Source organism: Bidens hawaiensis, unplaced genomic scaffold (assembly GCF_021521415.1).
Source record: "Bidens hawaiensis isolate Kalapana, Puna unplaced genomic scaffold, B.hawaiensis_p1.1 tig00002866_1, whole genome shotgun sequence".
Classification (NCBI taxonomy): Eukaryota; Viridiplantae; Streptophyta; class Magnoliopsida; order Asterales; family Asteraceae; genus Bidens; species Bidens hawaiensis.
In genome coordinates, this window is record NW_027491154.1 from 2237857 (window position 1) to 2253194 (window position 15338).

General features: G+C 35.1%; 1 pseudogene across 1 annotated transcript; it reads left to right on the top strand.

Moving 5' to 3' along the window:
• The first annotated feature begins 1135 nt into the window (after positions 1-1135).
• Positions 1136-6401, top strand: LOC143621533 (ABC transporter C family member 3-like; annotated as a pseudogene). Its single transcript, XR_013151537.1, has 9 exons — positions 1136-3481; positions 3597-3683; positions 3857-4466; positions 4548-5001; positions 5099-5308; positions 5420-5724; positions 5811-5874; positions 5996-6215; positions 6303-6401. The product of XR_013151537.1 is annotated as an ABC transporter C family member 3-like (transcript).
• Positions 6402-15338: the final 8937 nt, after the last annotated feature.

Below are 15338 nucleotides of genomic sequence, written 5' to 3' on the forward strand. Positions count from 1 at the left end.
TCTCTCATGTGTTTTTCGGGTTTAGGTAATTCGGGTTCGGGTTTTTTCGGGTTGGGTTAATTGGGTTTCAAGTATCCTAGAAAAAAAACAAAAAAAAAAACTTCAATGCTAAAATTAAAAAACATATTCTTCTTTGCTTGTAACGCAAATAATCAAATAATAAACCAACATAATTTGACAAAAAAATTCAAAAGAAGAATAAAACTAAGTAACTAACTCGAACCATAATCTTCTTCAATCGAACGTGATTTGGTTGTTCGATTACGGATATTATTAGTAATAAACAGAAAACATAATCGATCCATAATAGTAATGACACAATCGATTTGGGTCAACAACTGATAACTTTAGTGGCTAATACTAGTTATACCTAAAAATATATTTAATTTTAAAACTAAAAGTTTATTAGGGTTTTTCGGGTTGACCCGAAACGTATAAATCAAACCCAAAAACCAACCCGAATTACATCAGTTCGGGTTTGGGTTTTTCAGTTCGGGTACGAATTTTTTCATGTTACGTTTCGGGTTAAATTGACAAGTTCAGAAGTAACCAATGCGTGAAAGGTCGATATGAAGAGCAAGACCATGTGGAAGGTAACCAATATATGGAAGGCAGTTAAAAAAAGTACAACAAAAGAAGTACAAAAATAAAACAACTAAATGTATAACTTTTATAGCCTAAGTGACAATTTCTAAAGCCCTCTGTACTATCTTTGAAGCACGATTACATCACCTTTATTTATGTATTATATTATCCCTGAATCTTAACTCAAACTTTCCTTACAAATTAGAAAATGCCATATTGCCATTTCATAGAAATATAAAATTATAAAAGTTAAGACTTTGTTAATGTACATCAAATATTTTATTAAAAGAATCTCCCTAATTACAAACTGAAAATATTTAATACACCAATTGAAACCCCACACAGATTGGCTCCAAACTTCTTGTCTCGCTCTCCTGATTCTTGGCTACCAAGTTATTTTTCAAGAACCCATATTTGACCCTTTAGTCTCGCCACCTTCCTTTCCTCACAGAAAATGACTATTAAATGCACACCCAAACCCCAACACAGGCACACAGCTTGTGCTTTATAAGTCATTGTCATACGAGTCAGTGGAACATCTTTCGGTACCCATTTGCTCCATAAACAATACAGATTGATATTCTTGGTGTTTCAAGAATGGGTACGTTTTACAATTCTGCTGCGAACCCTCTTCTAAATCCTATTGTCTTACATGGGTATGTGGCTTCCATACAATTTCTGTTCTTGATTTTCATGTTAATCTCTTGGGTTTGGAAAAGATTCAAAGTTGATCAAACTTTGGTTCTGAAACATAGTTGTGGGTGTAAGTTTTATAGACAAACTCTGTTTTGTTCTCTTATTCTTTCTCTCTTTAATCTTGTTTTGTGTTTCTTGAACAATTTTTATTGGTATAGAAATGGATGGACTGATGAAAAGATTGTAACCCTTTTGCATGCTGTTCTTGGAACACTTGCTTGGTTATTTATTTCCGTTTATTTGCATAGACTTATTTCAAATTCGTCTCCAGAATCTAGAAAATACCCTTTTGTTTTAAGGGTTTGGTTGGCATTTTCCTTTTTAGTTTCTTGTTATTCCCTTGTGGTAGACTATGTTTACTACAAAAGAACCCATGTTTCAATCTCTATGTTTGTTGTCTCTGATTCTGTGTCTAGTATCATGAGTTTGTTTCTGTGTTTTGTGGGGCTGTCCCATAAAACCGAGGACGAATCCCAAACTAATAATCTTGAAGAACCCCTTTTGAATTCTGGTGTCTCTAGTGGTCAAATTGCATCAACTTATGAAAATGCTAGTTTCTTTAGTTTGCTACATTTTCTTGGATGAGTTATGTGATTGCAAAAGGCAACAAAAAAACATTAGACCTTGAGGACCTCCCTCAACTCACGAGTACTGATAGTGCAAGATATGTATATCCTGTTTTGTTAAACAAGGTAAAGTCTTTAAGCAATGGGATTGATGAAATCACTTCATTCCGTCTCACCAAAGCCTTATTGTACGTAGTGTGGAAAGAAGTGGTAATCACAGGATTACTTGCTTTAACATCTTCATTGTCTACTTTTGTCGGTCCTTACCTCATTGAGGCATTTGTTGAATACTTAAACGGACACCGAGATTACAAGAGCCAAGGTTTTGCTTTGGTGGCCGCATTCCTTGTTTCCAAGATTATAGGGTGTTTCACACAAAGACATTGGTACTTCAAGCTCCAACAAGCTGGAATTAGAGTGCGGTCCGCCATTGTTGCCATGATTTACCAAAAGGGTCCAACCATCTCCGCCCAGTCAACGCAAGGGAACTCAAGTGGTGAAATCATCAACTTCATGGCAATTGATGCAGAAAGAATAGGTGATTACGCTTGGTACATGCATGATTTTTGGCTACTTTTTGTGCAAGTTGGGGCTGCGTTATGGCTTTTGTATAAAAACTTAGGACTAGCCGGCATTGCTTCATTAATCACTACAGTTCTTGTGTTGCTGGCCAATATTCCACTCGGAAATATCCAAGAAAACCTTCAAGACGACTTGATGAAATCTAAAGATAAACGGATGAAATCAACATATGAAATCTTGAGAAACATGAGAATTCTCAAACTTCAAGGTTGGGAAATGCTGTTTTTGTCAAAAATCATCAAACATAGAGATGAAGAAGAAGGTGCATTGAAAAAGTACATGTATACTGTATCGATGACTTCTTTTATTTTCTGGGTTGCTCCAATTGTTATTGCCGTGGTCACTTTTGCAACATGTTTATTTGCTGGCATCCCTCTTGAATCAGGGAAAGTGCTTTCTGCACTTGCAACTTTCAAGATACTTCAACAGGCCATTAACGATCTTCCTGACTCGACATCAGTCTCACTTGATCGAATCGTCACGTATCTTCAGCAGAACGACATTAATTCTAGTGCTATTATCAAGGCTTCGCGAGGTAGTTCTGAAACTGCTATTGAAATCATAGATGGTTATTTTTTGTGGGATTTAGATGCATCTTCTGATCCGACTTTGAAAGATATAAACGTCATAGTGAATCACGGTATGCTGGTTGCGGTTTGTGGGACCGTTGGGTCTGGAAGTCAAGTTTATTGTCTTGTATATTAGGTGAGATGTCAAAGATATCAGGAAGCGTGAAAGTTGAAGGGTCAAAGGCATATGTTACTCAATCTCCATGGATACAGAGTGGAACGATTGAAGATAATTCCTTTTTTGGTAAGGAGATGGATAGAGAGAGGTATGAGAAGGTGCTAGAAGCGTGTTCTTTAAAGAAAGATCTCGAAATTCTTTCGTTTGGTGATCAAACGGTAATTGGGGAGCAAGGGATCAATCTGAGCGGGGGTCAATAGCAGAGGATACAAATTGCTCGGGCTCTTTATCAAGATGCTGATATTTATCTTTTTGATGATCCGTTTAGCGCAGTTGATGCCCATACAGGAATTCATTTGTTCAAAGTAAGCAGTTTTGTGTGTGTGTGCGCGTGCGCACACGTTTAGCGTATTATAATAGGTATGTTTGTTTGCCTTCTTGTTTGAATGTGCATTTTGTCTTTCTTTTCTCCAATGACAGGAATGCATGCTAGAATTTTTGGACTTGAAGACTGTGATTTACATCACGCATCAAGTAGAGTTCTTACCTGTTGCAGATCTCATCCTGGTTAGTTAACTAATTCTATGATTTTCATCTAGTTTGTACATATGAGCATGCATTTGTTCACAGTTCTCACTATATATATATATATATATATATATATATATATATATATAGGGTTAGTATCATTTAAGAACTCTAAAAAAGTTAAGAACTTATATATATAACATTACAAATAGGTGCTGAGAGGTGGTAGGATCACACAAGCCGGAAAGTACAGTGACATTCTCAATTCTGGAAGCGACTTTATGGACCTTGTAGGTGCACATAAAGAAGCATTATCAGCCATTGATAATATAGGCACATCCTTTCAAGAACAAACATGTACTTCTAATACGAACAAAAAGGATGGTCAAAATGGTAAACCAGACGATACCCCGGGTTTAAAAGTGCAACTTGTTCAAGAAGAAGAACGAGAAAAAGGAAGAGTCAGTTTCTCAATCTACTGGAAATACATAACAACAGCTTACGGTGGGGGACTTGTACCATTTATAATATTGGCAGTAATCCTCATAGAAATACTTCAAACTGGAAGCAGTTACTGGATGACTTGGGCATCCCCAGTGTCAGCAAGTGATCCAGCGCGCCCCTGTTACCGGCTCGACCATGATCATTGTTTATGTAGCTTTAGCAGCTGGATGTGCTTTATGCGTACTTGCAAGAGACTTGCTTATTGCAACTGTTGCATATAAAGCCGCCACTATTCTCTTCCACCAAATGCACTTGGCCATTTTCCGGTCACCCATGTCTTTCTTTGACTCAACTCCAAGCGGACGAATACTAAATAGAGTAAGAAAATGTCTTCACCCTACAACAAACTAAATAGTCATTTGTTAATTAAGTTTTAATTTTTGTCCTTATTATTTATAGGCATCTACAGACCAAAGTGCAGTGGACTTGCAAATTCCTAACCAAGTTGCATCTTTTATGTTTGCAATCATTCAACTTCTTGGCATCATTGTTGTTATGTCACAATGTGCTTGGCAAGTGATCTTAATATTTGTTCCTGTTGCGGGAATATACATCTGGTTACAGCAATACTACTTGCCATCAGCAAGAGAAATCGTCCGGCTAGGTGGGGTTTGCAAAGGTCCCGTGATACAGAATTTTGCTGAAACAATATCAGGATCAGCAACCATTAGAAGCTTTGATCAACAAGCCAGATTCCAGGACACAAATCTGGAACTAAATGACTCAAGGCCGACATTTCATACTGCTGGGGCAATGGAATGGTTGGGCATACGTTTGGATATGCTGTCTTTGCTTACGTTTGCTGTGTTTTTGATTTTCTTGATTTCTATCCCAGAGGGAACGTTTGATCCAAGTAAGTCTGCTTTCTTCTTCTTACAAAGTGCTTTAATTGATAGTGAAGGTTAAAGTATATATGACTGATGTGACCTTTGATTTCTACCGTTAACAAGGTATTGCTGGATTGGCTGTTATTTATGGGCTTATTCTGAACAACTTACAAGGTTGGGTAGTATGGATATTAACCGACCTCGAAAACAAAATTATTTCAGTTAATATTTCAGTATTCTTCCGTCCTGAGTGAACCTCCTCTCGTTATAGAATCCAATAGGCCTGCTGATCAGTGGCCATCAAAGGGAAAAGGTTATATACGCCATCTGCAGGTACCTCAATCAAACACCTGTTAGTCATATTTTTCTTTGATCTATAAACTTTTGGTCTGGTGTTCAGTCTTTCTCGCACTAAAATTTAATTTAATGGTCTCTTTTGATAAGGTTCGGTATGCAAGACACATGCCACTTGTGTTGCGAGGTCTTACGTGCACTTTCAGTGGAGAAAAGAAAACTGGAATTGTAGGAAGAACTGGCAGCAGGAAGTCGACTCTAATACAAACACTATCCGTCTTGTGGAACCCACAGGTGGACATATTCTCATAGATGGAGTTAATATATCAGTGATAGGACTTCATGACCTTTGTTCACGATTGAGCATAATTCCTCAAGATCCAACCATGTTTGAAGGAACTATTCGAAGTAACTTGGATCCCCTCGAAGAGTACACAGATGATCAAATTTGGGAGGTAGCTAAATTACAAAATATCAACCTGAATGCATTCAAACTATTATGGTGCTAGAATAGATAATCTAACAATATTTGTTAATTCAGGCTCTTGATAAGTGCCAACTTGGAGATGAAGTGAGGAATAAGGAAAGGAAGCTTGACTCACCAGGTATGGCTCATAGTCTTTGCATCAATTACCTTTTTTATATTTACCAGCACATAGCCTTCAATATATAAGTCCATTTGGGTTATACTTCTTTAATAGTTTACATAAAAACTAAACTTAATAGTTACCGAGAATGGAGAGAACTGGAGTGTGGGTCAAAGGCAGCTAGTGTGTCTCGGGCGTGTGCTACTTAAAAAGACCAAAGTCTTAGTACTTGACGAGGCTACCGCATCAGTCGACACTGCAACTGACGGAATGATTCAGCAAACACTCAGGAAACACTTTACCAACTCCACTGTCATAATGATCGCGCGATAGTGACATGGTTTTGGTTCTAGAACAAGGTTTGTTTATTAACTTTAGTGCCGTTTATGTCATCTTTGGGGTTGAAGTGTTGATCTAAATAAACTACTTTTGTTTGGTATATGCAGGTCTGATTGAAGAATATGGTTCTCCAACAAAGTTGCTGGAAGATAAACTATCCTCATATGCAAAGCTTGTATCTGAGTATGAGATCAAGTTCTAGCTAGTTATGAAAAATTAGCAGCAACATAATCTGTTTGTATCAAAATTGGTGCTCGATTGAATCTTGATTGCTCAAATGAGTATGTTGATATAGGAAGCTATATGAGTTTCGACTGCCGGGATGGGCTGTTTATAGATGCTACAATAACCTTATTATGTTTCCACAGTATTTTGAACTTTTGGTGTTTGTAAGTATAACTCGTTTCTTCTTGTAAGTCGTACAAAGTTACCTAAAATCAAAGTTTAGATTTTGATCAAGTTTTGAGTTACTTAGTTTATAGATAATCTGTTAATGTCATCCTCTTTGAATATCATACATAGCACAATGTTTTAGTAGGAATTATGAAGAAAAAAGGATTTTCTTTACATTCTATCAGACAAATTACTACAAATACCTAGTTGTGTTTGTACTAGCAGCAAAACCATTGATGTTTGTCAACAACAATCAGAATTAACTTGACCTTAATGAAAAATTTGTAACCACAAATCAAGAAATACAATTAGGAATTTACCAACACCAGATTGGAAACTCACAGTATTATACAAATTGTAGGATCCTAAACTCTTGTATTAACATAACAAGAAAAAATTCATCCAATGAATAAGATTATACAGAAGAACATATAAAAAATTGTACACACTTTTACAAAAATGGTTATACATTTGGTTAAACTTTTTGTGTGTGACAAAATTCGATATATATACTAGCATTTGGTGTGATTGTAAATCTGACTTATAACAAGTATCAACCAAAAACATGAACAAATAGAGCCAATACTTTCAATGTTTTTTTCAGACACAGGGCTCGTTACCGACGTATCAACTTGCTACATATAAATAACTTAACAGTGATTCCTTGGTAGAACATATGAGAACAACAATGGCAGTATCCTTTCTGTTCCTAAACATATGAGATCAATATACTCATCTATATATCAATTATAAAGTTTTAAAATTCTTTTTGTTATCAAAGAATATAAGATCCAATTTTTTTTATTAGTATCTTGATTCGAATATAATGTTTAGTTCAAAAGGCATGCTCAATAATATAATTAATGAGAGTACCGGGTGAGCTCAGATAGGAATCGAAGAAACTGACCGTGTTGGATAACAGAAGAAACTGCGTGCCACTTTATTGTAATCGTTTTATAGTAAATTATATAAAATAGCTGCAGAATGAGCAAATTATGAACAAGAACCCTCAAGCTTTCACTCCTTGTCGCTGCTAACCCTTCTATCTTACTTCTGTTATCCAAATAGCCCCCAACTTATCTCTCTATTATGTCCTGATAATAAAACATGCTTAATAACCAACTCTAATAACATATTCACATTTTTTACAGTGAATTGATTTTTTCCTTTCCTTTTTTTTAATCAAATTTCAGGTCGTGCCCTTTGACTAAGGTTATTACAACGGGTTCCTTTATGCTTTAAAAAGTTTGCACATTTCATCCTTTTCACAAATGGGTGTTAGTTTTTTCTGTTAAATACGGTCATACATGTGCTATGCACATGCACATGAGAGCTTTTGGGTCATTAGAAATCTATTTTTTAATTTTAAATATAAATAGTATATATATATATATATACTAGCTGAGTGCCCGCGCAATGCAGCGGGGTGTGCACGTAACTCGATATTGAACGTATAGTATGTGTCACTACATACGTCAACAGATGACAGTGTGCACGTAGCCTGAAATTTGACACGTAACTCGTGCAAATCCAGTTACGTGTAATCAAAGATTGAACACGCGTAACCGGCCCAGAATGCATGTTACTGACATTAAAACATGTTTAACCAACACCACGCATGTAATTCATAACGATTACCGGTGCAGGGTGCTATGTTGAGCGCTTACCAAGATTTTGTTATGTGCGTTACGTGGCGCTAAACACGCGTTTATCGGTCCCGGTACATGTAACCAACGACATCTGTGTAACCGGTGACGAAAATCAAGACACAAACCCGAAATATACAGTAATTTTGAAATAAATCACTTTTGTAAACCAACCCGTTTTTGCCCTAAATCCGTTCCGACTCGACATCGGTCTGACCCGGCACCTATCTACTCGAACCCGAACCAAATTAACCATTTTTTTTGTATCAACTTGTTCTGACTCTAATCCACTTTTACAAATGACCCAAGCTCACCCGACTCGACTTGTTTCCAGTTCTACACGGTAATCGCGTAACATGTTAACTTTTTAAAACAAAAAAACTATAACAATACCATACTCAAATTAAAGAGTATGAAATACTCGTTTTTATGATGTAGTTATTTTAAGAAAAATATTAACGTGTGAAAAGATATAGCCATTAAAAGTCGAGCGGTAGTTGAATTTAAATTAGGCGCATATGTGTAACTATTATCTAAATTTACAAAAAAAAAATTAGTAAAGTTGAGGGACTAAAGTTATAAGTATATTTTAAAGGAATGAAAATATTTAATTACTCTTAATTTTTATATTTTTGATGCATTGTGTGTTGTACATAAAGCATTGAGTTTGATACATCTTAAAATTTAAGAGATCTCTCACTCACGCTTTATATATAGTATATATATAAATAGTATATATATATATAGGGTAAGGATCCTAAGAGAACCCTTTGCAAATTGAGAACTTTGAGAACCATTTTGGACCATTAAAAACACCTTTAAAAAATATTTAAAAAAATCATAAAACAAAAAATAACAAAAAATTTTAAAAAGTAAAAAAACCAAAATTCTTATATGTCATTCCGGTTTCATTAAAAATAAAAAATACAAAAAAAAACTTCGTATTATACACATATAATTTTATATAATCTTTAGTTACGTAATATACACATATGTACAGTATCATTTATCTTAAATTATACACATGTGTACAAAAACAATATGTAAATATACATATATGTATATATTATACATATGTGTATATAATTTAGCTAAATCGAGTTTTTTTTATGAAACTGGGATGATAAAATAAGAATTTTGGTTTTTATACTTTTTTTATTTTTGTGTTTTTTTTTATTTTATGTTTTTTTTTATTTTTGAGTTTTTTGTGATCCAAAATAGTTCTCATAGTTCTCAATTTCAAAAAGGTTCTCTTATAATTCTGATTATATACATACATATATATATATATATATTTGAGGGTGGTTTCAATTTCAACACCTAGTATGGCCACGTTTCACCACCAGGTCCACCTCCTTCATTAAGACCTGATCTTGATTTTGGGGTTTGATTTATTTATCGGGTTCTATTTTTAAAGTCCACTAACGCCAATCATCCTCCTTCTAAGACTTGCTCGCCGGAAAAATGAGTTGCATATCCGCTAGACGTTCCCCTAAAGTCTAGCTAGACGCTTCACCTATGTGTCAAGTTTTGAGGTTCTTAATTTTTGTGAAGTCTCTAGGTTTTGGAGACTTTCCATATTTATTTCAGTAAATAATCGTGGAACCATGGTTGTTTTGGTGATTTTCCCAAATATTTATTATTCTTACATGCAACCAGAGAATACGTGCTGCAATTCACAATGTGATAGTTTCTTGTAGGGATGATAATGGGTTGGATACTTGGTTGTAAAATCATTTTCTATACCCGGCCCATATTCCGTCAGGTATATGTGGGTAACTACCCGTCCCGTATTGGGCATACCCGCATGCCGGTGTGGGGTATACCTATTAGTTTCTTAAGAAAATTTCCGTTAGGATTTTAAGTATACATTTTTGCCAACTAATGTATACATTTTATTTATAATGCTAGATCAACTATTACATATAAAAATATAATGCTACATTGCATTATAAAATTGTTATTTCTGTACTGGGTGGTTAAGTGTAACGTACACCATAATTTTATTTAGTAATGTTTTAACCTTTACAGTAAAATTGTTATTTCTCAATATGAGAATTTACTTTTAGGACTAACTTTTGGACAAAATTAGTTTACTTTAGGAACAATGAATTCACTACAACTGGAACAGACTAACAGTATAGATTTAGGACTTTTGATTACCATTTGCAATTGTTTTTTTACCATATCAGCAAAAATGAAGTATTATGAAGTATATACTAGAAAAGGGTTTAGAAAATATAAAATTAAAATTTGGGTTCATGATTCAGGCGGACCGGGTATCACCAATCTCATACTTCACCATACCCGCGAAAAATAAATCCCATACCCGGTCCAAGAAGCCGATATAGGAGCCGTATTCAAGTTATTAATTTCAAAGGGCAAGTTCTGAATCAGTTTTTATTTCAAGAAAAAATTACAAATTTTGTACTTTTAAATTACATAGATTATGGAATGGGTCATTTATCAAAAATAGTTTCACTCTTTGTCCTTTATTTAGATGTTTGTCATGGTTTTTGTCCTTTAAGCTAACACCCGTTAACTTATCCCGTTAAACAGCCTCATGTGAATAAAACATGATGGGCATATTTGTCTTTTCCCCTGCCCCTTCTTTTTTCCTCCTCCTCGCCTGTTAAACTTCAAACAATAATTATTAACACCCTTTATACATCAGAGAAACCCTAATTCCCAAATTAATCCTGATGATTTCGTGTGATCTGAAGCCATGGATGACTACGACCAAATCAAGTGCCGGTGATGATGCCGGAGGCATTTGCAAAGGACGCGATAATCTCATGGTTCCGAGGCGAGTTTGCGGCCGCAAACGCGATCATTGACGCTTTGTGCGGTCATTTATGGTCGTTTGAAGGCGGACGAACCGAGTACGAATCGGTGTTTGCGGCTATACATCGACGCAGGTTGAATTGGATCCCGATCCTACATATGCAGACGTTTTTCTCAATCACTGATGTCACTCTAGAGCTTCAGAAAGTGGTGGAACATATGGAGAAATTGAAGTTTGCCGACGAGAATGTTTCGGCAGCCGCGGTTGAGGAGTTTGCAAATATTGATGGTAGATGGTTGTGAGGTTGTTGATGATAATTCGCCCAAGAGCGGGATAACAGATGCACGTAACATATTATTGTTATTGCTCGTTCGTTTGATTTTGTTACAGTTTGTTACAATTCCGTTCAGATCTCGTTATTATTATTATTATTATTATTATTATTATTATTATTATTATTATTATTATCATAAATATTAAACTAATATTGGCAGTTCGTAGTAGGGCTGTTCAAAAAGCTCGAGGCTCGAAGCTCGGGCTCATGGCTCGCTCGATAAAAGCTCGAATAAAACTAGCTAAATAAACTTGATTTGAAACATTCTGATTTGAGTTGGCTCATTTTTGTAACCAAGCTCGGCTCGACCTAGGCTCGGCTCGATCATGGCTCGGCTCGTTGGCTTGATTTAAATCTCGTTTAGCTTCAAAATCAAGCTAGAGCCTTAGCTGAGATGCCTCGTTTAATTTCAAGCCCAAGCTCGAAACCACCCTGGCTCGACTCGGCTCGAATTGTGAACAGTTTTAGTTCGTAGTCATCCATGGCTTCAGATCACACGAAATCGTCGGGATTAATTTGGGAATTAGGGTTTCTCTGATGTATAATGGGTGTTAATGATTATTGTTTGAAGTTTAACATGTGAGGAGGAGGAAAAGAGAATAGGTAGGGGAAAAGACAAATATGCCCATCATGTTTTATGCACATGGGGTTGTTTAACGGGATAAGTTAACAGGTGTTAGCTTAAAGGACAAAAACCATGGCAAACATCCAAATAAAGGACAAAGAGTGAAACTATTTTTGATAAAGGACCCATTCCATAATCTATGTAATTCAAAAGGACAAATTTTGTAATTTTTTCTTAATTCAAAGAGCAAACCAGGGCCGGCTCCGAGAAACGCTAAAAAAAAAATTGGGCCAAAGGCAAGTCTAAATTCGGGCCTAAGGACTTAAGTAAAATATAAACTCGATAACTCATAAAAAAAAGTAAATCATACGATAATAATAGTAATTTCAATACACAAAACATAAATATTGTAGTAAAATAATCTAATTTAAATACCTAAACGAAATGCAATGAAGTAACAAACAAACTGATTATTAACTGAAAATCTAAAACATTCAAAGTTCAAACAATCAAACTTACTGTTGACATAAACTGATAAACAACAAATCGACAAAATTCAATAACCTATAAACAATCAAAACATGAAATAAGGAACAACTAACCCTAAAGTACTAAACAATCAATAAACTATAAACAATAAAACTAAAGTACTAAACAAGTAAACAAATAAACAACTAACCCGGGCTGGCTGCTGGAGCAGGGCTGGTGTGACATTCGTCAAATTCGGGTCCAAATTGTATTCGTTTTGTAATCGTTTATTATGTAAACCGACCCGTTTTGTAAACCGAAACTTATTATATATTCAAAATGATGGATTTTATGTTACAATATTGTTTTACACTTGTTGGGTCTCAAAAGCATCTTTTTCGGTCCTTAAAACGTGTTAAAAACACTTAAAACGAACTTCGGGGGCCAAAACTGTCAATTTTCAAAGTTTGGATTTCCTGGCCAGCGCGATGGGGGGAGACCATCGTTGGTCGCGTATCGCGATCCCCACCAAACCAGACCTGCAGAATTGTGTTTTGTTGTTGGTTCTATTATCCAAAATCCGGTTTTTACCCCCTAAATCACCTGTTTAACCCATTTAAGCTTATCCTATAAATACAAGGCCCTCTCCCACTTTAATCCCTGCTCATAAATCATTCCCTCACTCAAATTCAAGGCTCTTTAAGGTTGTTTTTCATTGTTCTTGAAGGTTTGACTTTCAAAAGTCAAACTGATAAAGTTTTGCATTTTAAGTAACTTACTAACTCTTATTAATACTAGAAGCTTGTTATACAACACATATATAATATACACCCCTTGTTACCTTTGGTGGTCATTTCTCCGGTCTCGATCGGTGCAGTGTCGGGCCTCGTAAGGCAAGGTTTCATGGAGGACTTTCATGGTCCTTGATATATATCTAACTATCTAACCATCTAACTTTATTATTGCTTACTAACCATGCTTAACTTCTACTCATCTTTCTTATTTATTGAGTTCCATGGTTATGGGTTTGATGAGACTAGCCTCGGTTTAACCATAAATAGCTCCAAACCGTAAATCGAACTTTGTTTACTAGCTTTGTTAAATAATTGTTTAAACATGCTTATTATTAGATTTAAGTTTCTAAAATCATTTATTTAAGTTCTATGGTTATAGGTTTGTAGAATCTTACCTCGGTCTTAACCCGAAACAAGATCCAAACCGAAAATCGAACTTTCGTTTAAAGAATTTATTGTTAACTTTTTGGTTGTAAAACTTAAGTATCTTCATTTTAAATTATTATACAAGTTCCTTGATATTTGTACATGTGGAAACCATCAATGAACTTATTGTGAGATGGAAACCGAACCAAACCGAACTAAACCGATTTTCACTCGCTTAAGACACACAAGTGTGTTTTTAGCTATCAAGACTTGTATAAATCTTTAAAAAAAAATTTAGGAACTGATTTTAATTATTTTCTTAAGTACTTGGAAATGTTGGATCCAACTTGATCTCATAACAAAGCTTGGACCGACAAAACCGAACACTCGCTTAACGGACGTTGTTAGTTCTAAAACAATAGAACTACATACTTGGCTAAGTCTTATTACATTTTATTGAGTTATCTCATAACATTTATTATTTTGGAAAGTTGACTTGGGGTTTGACCAATTATCAAGACCCGAACCAACAACCCGAACACTCGTTAAAACCCGTTTTAGTATCTATATTATAAAGGGACTTGCATTCTTGCCTTTTTACCAACCTTATTACTTAACATAGGTTGAGTAAATATTAAGGTTAGATGCTTTAACCCGGTTTCAAGCAAACTTATATTATAAAGGACTATTGTTATAAATTTCTTCAATATTTACATTTTAAACCTTAAACTTTAATTGTTTACATTTCTTATCTTGTATTTTAAAGTTTTCCTAAAACAACATTTCTAATTCAAGGCTTTTCCTTTTTATTTAGGCTTTGTTCATTAAACTCCGTCCTTCCAATTTTCTCGTCTTTTGCCGATCAAGTTTTATACTTGAAAGGTGAGTACTTTCATTCCCCGTTTTTCATCTTTCGTTTTTGGGTGATATTGCATATATATTCAAACTAAATGCTTTATACTTGAGTCTTAAACCACAAACTTTATTGTATATTTTACTTTAATAAATGCTCGATATGGTGTTCTATACTTACATGCTTATATGCTAATGTGTTCACCGGTTTTGGAGGGTTGATTCATAAATCCTTAGCTATTTGGTATTCTTTTATATCAAGGTGTCGTTAATATATTCTTATTAACGATCTCATATAAAATCCGAATCTATTTGGTATTCTCTTATAGACGGTGTCGTTAATGTATTTTTATTAACAGTCTCATACAAAATCCTAGGCTATTTGGTATTCTCTTATAGCGAGCTGTCGCTAATGTATTCTCATTAGCTATCTCATTTATCCAAATTATTGCTATTATTTATTGTTCGTATACAAGTTGTGGAATATTCTTATTATATACATATTTGTTCAAAACCATAAATTGCTCACCAACCTTTGTGTTGATAAACTTTATTTTATGCAATGTTACAGGTTTGACTTTTGGTTGAGTCGAGACTTGGAGAAAACAATATCAAAGACCATTAGGATATTAGTAAAAATGAACAATATAATACTTGCTATATTTTGTTGTGACTATCGTATGGAAATTGTTATGTGACGTTATGATTTTGTGAAATTAAATGAGTTATTAAATGTTGTCACTTTAAATAATGTCTTGTGTATTTGGGTAATTCGTTGCACCCCGGCATGTTCCGCCACCTTTGGTCGGGGTGTGACAGTCGGACGGAGAAGGAGGCTGGAAGCTTGGGCTAGTGGGCTGAGAGTGGAGGCTAGAGGCGGAGCCGGCTGCCGGCGGTGGTGGTGCATGCTGCTGGAAGCCTGGAGCCGGCGGTGGTTTGT